Source organism: Carassius gibelio, chromosome A17, assembly GCF_023724105.1.
Source record: "Carassius gibelio isolate Cgi1373 ecotype wild population from Czech Republic chromosome A17, carGib1.2-hapl.c, whole genome shotgun sequence".
NCBI lineage: Eukaryota > Metazoa > Chordata > Actinopteri > Cypriniformes > Cyprinidae > Carassius > Carassius gibelio.
The window spans coordinates 9,516,520-9,525,774 of NC_068387.1; the positions used below are offsets into that span (position 1 = coordinate 9,516,520).

The window sequence follows — 9,255 nt, forward strand, 5'->3', positions numbered from 1 at the left end:
TACTAGTCTTGAATAGTTACTTGAGTAAGAGTAAAAGAGTATCGGATAAAAAATCTACTCAAGTAGTTAGTTACTAGTTACTTTGGGTCATATATACGGAGCCTTTTTTTATATAGATATATAGACAAAAAATGTATGTAATGTATGTGTGTGTGTATAAATGTATATATTTCATCAGCCTTTAATCCAATTTATGTAATTTATTATAAAACCCTGTCTGTTTATTTAAGTAACAAATATAGGTGTCATGCCATAACATATTTTTAATACGACTGACTTTATTTTAAATGTGAATTTAACATTGAAAGTTAATGTGATATAAATATTGCTACTAATCTTTCATTGTTCAGAAAGAGAGCAAATAACATTTACATTATTAAACATAATTTTCACTGACAGTCTAGATTTCATTCACTCTCAGAAACTACCATTAAAATCACTGAAACTGTTAACACTGTGAAATCAATATCTTAATTATAGATTCGTACACACATCTGCACTTTGTTGTTTCTGACGAGAGAATTCGGCAGAAAGAGGTATTCAGTCAGAGAACGAGTGAAGGAAGCACCGGCATTTCAGCGATGACTCATCGGAACACCTCTGATTGGCCATTGCATTCAAAAGCTCAACAGAACCGTGTGTGATTGGTTATAATGCGCAACGCTGTAAAAACGCGTCTGTCTCTGGCTCAGCGCCAGCAAGCGATCACAGATCTGAATTTAGCAGCTGATGATATGACTTGCTGAACGTACTCGCACTGGTGTGATTGTATTAAAATTAATAAAATCTTAATCGGCTATTCTTTGTCTTTTGGAAGCTGCATTCAACCTGTTATAAGCCACACACGTACAACAAACTATAGTTTTCACGCGATCCCTGTAAATGTAATATTTGTGCAACAGGCATCTCTTTAGAATGGAATATACATTTCAGTAGGTGGAACATTATATTTGTAATTTATACTACCGTTAAAAGTTTGGGGTCAATACGATTTTCTTTTTACGTCTTTGAGAAAAGTCTCTTCTGCTCAACAAGGCTGCCTTTATTTGATCAAAAGCAAGTAAAAAAAAACTGTAATATTGTGAAATATTACAATTTAACAACAGTTTTCTACGTGAATATTGTGAAATGTAATTTATTTCTGTGATCTAAGCTAATTTTTATTACTCCAGTCTTCAGTGTCACATGATCCTTCAGAAATCATTCTGATTTGCTGCTCAATAAACATTTTCAATTATTATCACTGTCTTATCAACTATCAAAAGTTAAAACAGACATTTCTGTTTCAAACACTGTACTGTTTTAAAACTTTATTCATCAAAGAATCCTGAAAAAATGAAGGAACACAGCGGTTTTCAACACTGATAATAGTCAGAAATGTTTCTTCAGACGCAAATCAGAATATAAGAATGATTTCTGAAGATCATGTGACACTGAAGACAGGAGTAATGATGCTGAAAATACAGCTTTACCATCACAGGAATAATTGACTTCTCTAAATATATTCAAATAGAAAACTATTATTTTAAATTGTAGTGAATTGTTTTCATTTAATATATTAAACTGTGGTTGCCATAAAAGACTTTCAAAAACACAAAAAACCATACCTTCCCAAACTTATGAAACAGTTGTGTATGTTCAAGATTATACTTACTGGTCCTGCAGTTTATAGCATCTTTGAGATGTTGTCTGACAGCAGCGGTGGGCCGACAGGGTGAGCAGGGCTCTGCTGGCCCTATAAAAAACAAAATTGTGTGAAAAAAGCTTTTAAAGACTATTTAGTTATCATTTACATTTGTGTAATGTTCACAAATTGCTTGTGATTAGTTTAGTTGAGGTTGACCTGGAATATCCTACATTACAAAAAGTCTATGGCCAGCACTACAGATTGTGCTCCCCTTTTGATGAAAGAAGTCACATCTGATTTGTTACGAGCATTAGTGACAGAATCATCAGCCAATCAAAATTTGACATTCAATGACAGCACACCCTCTGGGTCTAGAGACGTGCCCAGTGCTACCCCCAGCGTTAGACTGCCCTTTTAGTCAGGGATTTCCAAAGTACGAAAGTTAAATTAAATGAAAAGAAAATACAGCCTACAGACCTGGTTGCCAATCTACTAAAATGCTTTTTTAAGGTGCTATTTTGCAAAAAAAAAAAAGAGAATAACTGAGAAATGAAGACCTACAACTGAGAAAGGAAGACCTACACCTAAACTGAAGGCCAGCAACATTTTTATGCACCATTTCAAAGATTGCAACTACGAGTGCTATGAGTGGCTAACAGTTAAACCAAGCACAAGTTATTTTGTTGGCCGTGATTACTTTTTAATCTGAGTCAAGGGACATGAAATGAGTTCTTTATTATTTGATGAGTATTGTATCATGCACATTGTTATAACAGAGGTCGACTGATTCATTGGTTTTGCTGGTTAATCGGCACCCGATAGTTGATTTGTAGAACTATCGGTTATCTGCAAAATCCATGAAGATATTTTTCCGTGTTGCGTTTGTTTTGCCATGTGACACTGTGCGCTGCACAGAGTGGGAAACTTCAGACGCGAGTTTAAATGCAGCCGTTCACATAGTTTTCTATTAAATAACATTATATTAATCTCAAATCATTGTAAATTTACATAATGACTTCACCCTAGGCTATAAATTATGTATTGTGCATTTTACAGCAAAAATGTTGGTCTTTCTGTGGCTCTAATACAGTCTGTATGCTTCATATAGAAAGCTGTAATACAGATTGCGCGTTTTCTTTCCGTTTGCTCTTTTTTTTTTAACACTGAACTTTAAACACATATGCCACATAGTTCATTCCTGAAGCAAACGTATGTCCGTTTGGTGATTAAATAAACAGTTTTAGACCGCTGCTTGAATTGAATGTGACGCATCCGGTGTGTGTGATAACTGTGACTTCTCAAAGACGCTGCACATGATTAGATAATCATGCACTGTTCTAAAATAGCAGCAAATGAAATGTGATGCGTTCGGTGTGTAGGGTTGGGTATCGTTTGAATTTTATCGATTCCAATTCCGATTCTGCTTATCGATTCCTAGTTTTGATTCCAATAAGATAAAAAAATCCAATATAAAAAAATTAAGTCAAACATTTAGATGTCAAACATGTTTCTGTCTTTTTACAAAGCATTCTGTTGCAGCTGAATAACATGAGCAAAAATCAGCAGCTTACAAAACACTGCAAGAGGAATTTTGCCTGTGCTTAAAAAAAAAAAAATACCATAGCAAAAACAATTAATTAATAAAAATATTAAAGTGTTAAAGACAAGTAACCAGTCAGTAGTAAGATATGAACAAACAAAACAATTAGCAATATCCTAAATACAACTAAACAAAATTTCAGGTACAGAAACTGTAACTAAAAGTTTAAAAACACTGCATAGTTTTCTTTTTATAAATAAAATAAAGATTAATCAATTAAAGTTATTAAATATATTCAGTCGAGATCAGTGAATGATTTTCTTTTGTTTCTTTTGTTCTTTGATTAACATTAATGACAGACAGCGCGTTTATTAGGCTGTTGTCTCTTTAAACAAAAATACTGTACGTGTGTGTTTTCTTTCTCATCTGTTTACATTCATGTAAGACAAAAACGTTTGTGTTTATGATGATATACTGATGTAGTTTTCTGTATATTGGTCGACAAATATGAAGGAAGTTAGTTTCGGCTCGGAACAACCTTTTCTACAGTTGAAATACATGGAATGGTCCGAGAATGGACACAAACCCGGGAACCCGCAGTGCAACCGCAGACCGCTGCTCTCATTCAGTATAAATTTTGTTCAGTATTCATTTTAAAAACTATTGGTTTATAAATTGGTATCGGCCAGTGTGGTCCAAACTAGCTATCAGTATTGGAAAAATCCACTATCGGTTGATCTCTAGTTGATAATACTGTGGTGCTGTGTGGATGTCCAGAAAAAAAAAAAGACCAAATCAATACCGGTGGCTACTGGTGATACACTGAGGTCTAATGAAGCGAAATGATCGGTATTTAGGAGAAAATGAACACTACTTACAACAGTATTACCTTTAATCCATAGCCTGGGCAACCAGCTGTCAGCACGTTCACAACTGTCTATAGAAACGATGACATCGTCAATCAGGCCAACCCTAACCAGGATGACATAATTAAACAATTGTACACAACTGTTGTACACAGTTTTTATAATTTATTAGCTAAACAAATGCACAGCTTCCACCAATAAAAAAAAATTGTTAAAGCAAGAGTACAGCACCAACTACTGTTACCCGGATGAGCTCTGTTATTACATTTTACAGGTTTTTATCCAGGGATAACATGCATCGGAATGTCGCAACTGACCAATCAGAATCAAGTACCCACAGAGCCATGTAATAAAAGTAATAAGCTAATGGTAAACTAATCATTTACAAAACATGACTATGTGTTCATAGATGATTAATAAGTGATGTTAATATTTTTATCTATGTTCTGTAGATTAAGTTATAAATAACTTACAAAGCTTTCTGCACCCACAATCTAAAGTGTAAACTACTCATCAGTTGTAAATGTAAACTTTCCGGTTACAGGTTGGTTGATTTTGTGTGTGTGTGTGTGTTGGTGTGTGTGTATATATATATATATATATATATATATATATATATATATATATATATACACATATGCACACACAACTGAAAACCACAAAGTTTGTAAAACATTTACAACTGATGAGTAGTTTACACCTTAGATTGGGGGGTGCAGAAAGCTTTGTAAATGATTTATACTGTTTATTGAGATAATAGTACAATGTTGACATTTCAATGATTTATAAGTGATTCATAATATATTAACTAGTAACTATTAAAAATTAAGGATCTGTTTGATTTTTTTCGTGATTTTATTTTTTTTAAGATTGCTTATGAAAGATGTGTAAATCATATCATATTACTTAATCATTAGTGAATGTATATTCATGTCACTTGTAAATTATTTATAACTTAATCTACAGAACATAGATAAAAATATTAACATCATTTATTTCTATGAACACAGTCATGTTTTGTAAATAATTAGTTAATCATAATCTAATTACTTGTAAATGACTTTTAAAATGAATTTACAAAAAGTACACAAATTATTCGTATATCACTTATTAGGCGCTTATGAATGTTTTGTAAATGATTAGTTCATCATTAACTACTCACTTAAAAGTGACATACAACTGAACTTTATTATAAATTGTTACCAAAAAGTCACCCACACCTTGGAAGACCTGAGGGAAAGTAAATTAACAGCAAATTTTCATTTTGGGGTGAACTATCCCTTTAACCCACACTAATCTAGCCTACTGCTGAAGTTGTTGATCAGCCCCGTCATTGTTGTTGAGAGCCTGTGTGGGGCATAATATGTGCATTAAGGGGCGGTCACACTGCACTTTTCGTTCCACTGACTTCCATTCATACGCATGCGAATGCAAAGTTTGGTGAACTTTGACCTGCGAATTCGCATCACGTGAAGTCGTGGGACCAGTAGATGAATGATACGTCACTGCGTGACCTCTCTGTACAGAAATTAAAAAATGAAGTGCTAATTTTAGCCGTAGCGCAGCATCCTATTTTATATAATACATATTTAAAAGATAATTAAAAAAGAAGCTGCATGGTTCGCAGTGTCAATGGAAACAGGAACAGATGGCACATTTGAATGAGGACACGTTCTATATTTTTTTTATTGTTTAGTGTGTATATTTATAGAGAGAGAGAGAGACAGAGTGCAATATAATAAGACGCTTTCGACGCCATCGCCAAAGACACAGTAAAAGCACAGATTAACCCATGTTGTGATAAGGGGAAACCGTTATATCTTGCTCCCGCCCATATTCGCAGCGGCGTCCGAAATAATTTTGCACGTTCAAAGGCTAGTGTGACCGCACTTTTACACATACGGCTGCGTTAGCTGTAACAGAGATGTGTAAGATGTGTACAGGTATCTAACAGTTGTTTACTGAAGGCCCTGACTGAAACCCCACGGTACTTACTGTCTGACAGCAGGTTCACTCAGACTCTGCTCATCATCACTGAAGAATCCAGGAACAAAACAAGCAATCTGACACAGAGTCAACAATATTTACTCTGCAGTTCCAGGTTCATTAGAAGGAAACAAGCTAGAGTAGAGGTGAAATGGAGATAAAAGACAGAATAATATATAACAATTATAATAACATGTAATATACATATTCTACTACTAAAAATATAATCTTAAAATAACACAATCTATATTTTTAGTTTTAGGTTGAGTGTGACTTACGTTATGATGTCAGGGACTTCTTAAAATTGGTGAAATGTATTCTGAAAAAGGCATATTCATGTTTTTCATGAGCTTCTTCAGGTCACCTGTATTTCTAAGTCAGAATCTCCCTTCAGAAATGTTGAAATCTCGGAGCTTCACTTCTGTTCTGTAGAGTTTCTTTCTGTCCTCCTGAAATCACATAACAATTTGTATTAATATCTGTTTATCATGAAATATCGAAACTAATGTGAACTTGATTTCAGCCGATTACACTCTCACTGTAAGTGACGTCATCGATTCAGTAAATCAGCCTTTTCCAATAACATACTGACAAATCACCAGCAAAACATTCAAAGTGCCATCAAAATATCTCATACACACACGAAGATTTGATTAAAAGCCCAGAGTTTCATCAACAAGAGCTCAATCTATATAGTTAGCCTAACGTAGACTAACCATGTTCCGTACAAAACGATGTTCCGTACAGGTGACGTTTTAGCGCCGATTGCAGAATAAATAATTACAGTTCGTACATAAACTATATATCTGTGTCATCCTTATGTTTCTCTCTTTCACTCCCGATCTAAACAGAGACCAATCCGCTGTTTGTTTCAGTAATATTTGAGTAAGTTTGCTCGTTGCGCCCACCGCGCTTGTAAATGGACAGTGGGGAAGATTTACTTCAAAACTTCAGCTTGGGAGGAAGACAACTAGAGCAGCGAAAATGTACATTTCTATTCCACTTATGTTTCTCACAGTACTACAGCCTGTATTAAATGAATATTATGTTATCACAAATTGTTAAATATATTACTTTTTGTTGAATAAATGCTTTGAAATGGGAGTGTTTAAGCATCGATTGCGGGCGATAACCACTTAGCATCACCCTCACCTGAGACTGGCGGCAGAGATCTCTTACTTTATGAAGTTTTCACATTGGTTAACCTTTTTTTTTTAATTAATCAGTGCCCTTCTCGTTTTCTGCATCTTCAGAAAGATAAGGAAATTATGTTCTCTAATCTTTCACATAGTTCATGCTTAACTCACATGTCATAATTAATATCACGACACAATCATGCCTAACTCGCATGCGCCCTTTATTAAAGCAGCCATTAACTTGTATTTTGATCAAATAAAAAGGTAATAATCTTTGATATTTATTGGAATTATGTTTTCTTGCAGTTAAAATAAATAAACAGCTCACTTTTGATAAGTTAAATGTCCATTTTCGCCGATAAAATCAAGTAATAAGAGCTGTACGGAACATCATTATAAGCCTGTACGGAACACCGTTAACCCCTATCATCTTCCGTACACTGGCGGAGGTGGTACTTTTCCCCAGTTTTCTCAAAAACTATTGGTCCTAAAGACATCAATCAAAGTGTAGACTGTGTAATAGGTATTCCCCCGGAGAATGAGCACACAAGCATGCTTGTATGTCTTTTTACAACGGAGGAGTGGTCACTGGCGTGCGGTGAATAGCGAAAAGTGTACGGAACATGGTTAGTCTACGTTACCTGAAAACTGCTAAGATGCTAACGGACTTTTTCGAAGAAACTAAACCGTTTCTATAAAATAAATTTAATTGAAACATGTCAATAACAAGCAAGAAACGTGTCAGGAACATTTGTATGTAATATTTGTGTGATTTTAGCGACTAAACTTACCCAAAACAGTGTAAACTGCAGCGAGAGACGGAGATTACTGCTTGCCAGTAACGGTTTTTGTGTTGATGCCCCGTTTCCATGGCAACTCTGCTCCCCGCTCGCGCAGCCTGGCGCAGGACTCAACGCACACACAGCATTTACACAAACATCTAGAGTTAAAGCATTACATTTATAATGTACAGTCTCATTCAATAATAAATTTAAAAATCATTTTGTAGTTCAGAAGCAACAGCAACAATAGCTCACCATATTATTTCACCGGATTATTTCTGAAAGCCTGTAAAAGAGTGAAAAACACGGTGAAAAAGCAGTCAGGACTTCTCTTTAATAACCCGCTTTTACATTTTCTCTCCGAGAAACTTCTGAAAACGCATTAAGGCGTTAACATTAATGTTAAAAAAAAATCGCTACCGTGACCGTTGGCTCAAAAAGTTAACGGTAACATTATTTGAAAATGAGCCAGACTCTTCAGCTGCCCATAGACTGTATAAAACACACCGTGTGCCTTACTAGTACTTTTTCAGTGTCACAGAATTAACAAAGTAGTATTTTTTGTCTAATTGAGCTGAAGTGAAATCGTAACGTTACCTGAGAGCCACAGATGTCGCTGGGATTATCCTCTTCTCTCTCTCTGGGTGGCTAAAAGAGACGAATACTGGGCACGCGCACACAGAGAAGCGCGGCATCGGCCCGCGGTCGTGAACCAACTCAGGGCCGACGATTGATGAGCTGGAGAACAGAGCACTGACCGAATTATATCGGCCTCCGCCAGGCCGATGTTTTATAGATGTTTTAGGTATAGAGACCGACGTTTCGATATTGGGCCGACGTCGGCCAGACGTACATGTGCTGTCTGGGTAATGTCACAGTGGTATCGTGTACTGTAATCGAATGTAGCCCAAGTTATTACCTGTTAAACAGTAGACAGCACACGCGTTCATCTAATAAGGATCTCCATCGCAAGCAAATAATAGCCTTTGCAGATTAGCTTTCAATTCAGTGCGGTTCCATAGCCACGTTTTTTCAACGCTGCTAATATTCTTAAACGTTACAACTCTGAGTGAACCGCTTCAGAGCTCAGCGCGTGCAGCATGGAACTGAACGACTCAATCAAACTGATTCATGAACCAATTCACTCGTTTGCCAATTGGTTTGATCAAGCCTTTGAACAGAGTTGACTCAAAAGAATGAATCATTCGCGAATGGGCATCGCTCATTGTCCAGAGAAAAGTAGACGGCGCGTTTGGAATAAACTGAAGCATTTATTGCATTAAGATAAAGTAACGAGAGGGGCGCCCACAGTAACGAA

General features: G+C 35.7%; 1 long non-coding RNA gene across 7 annotated transcripts; it reads right to left on the reverse strand.

Annotated features, from left to right (window-relative positions):
• Positions 1 to 1,653: 1,653 nt before the first annotated feature.
• LOC127933445 (uncharacterized) lies at positions 1,654 to 8,739 on the reverse strand. 7 transcript variants are annotated; one of them, XR_008147507.1, is made up of 8 exons: positions 8,535 to 8,736; positions 8,193 to 8,223; positions 7,947 to 8,095; positions 7,797 to 7,847; positions 6,298 to 6,468; positions 6,029 to 6,154; positions 4,057 to 4,139; positions 1,654 to 1,735 (listed from the first exon to the last, which is right to left on the reverse strand). It is a non-coding gene; the product is annotated as an uncharacterized LOC127933445 (long non-coding RNA). The 7 variants fall into 7 exon arrangements; XR_008147506.1 differs by having other exon boundaries at positions 7,947 to 8,223; positions 8,535 to 8,739; XR_008147508.1 differs by having other exon boundaries at positions 4,046 to 4,104; positions 8,193 to 8,735.
• Between the last annotated feature and the right edge of the window lie 516 nt (positions 8,740 to 9,255).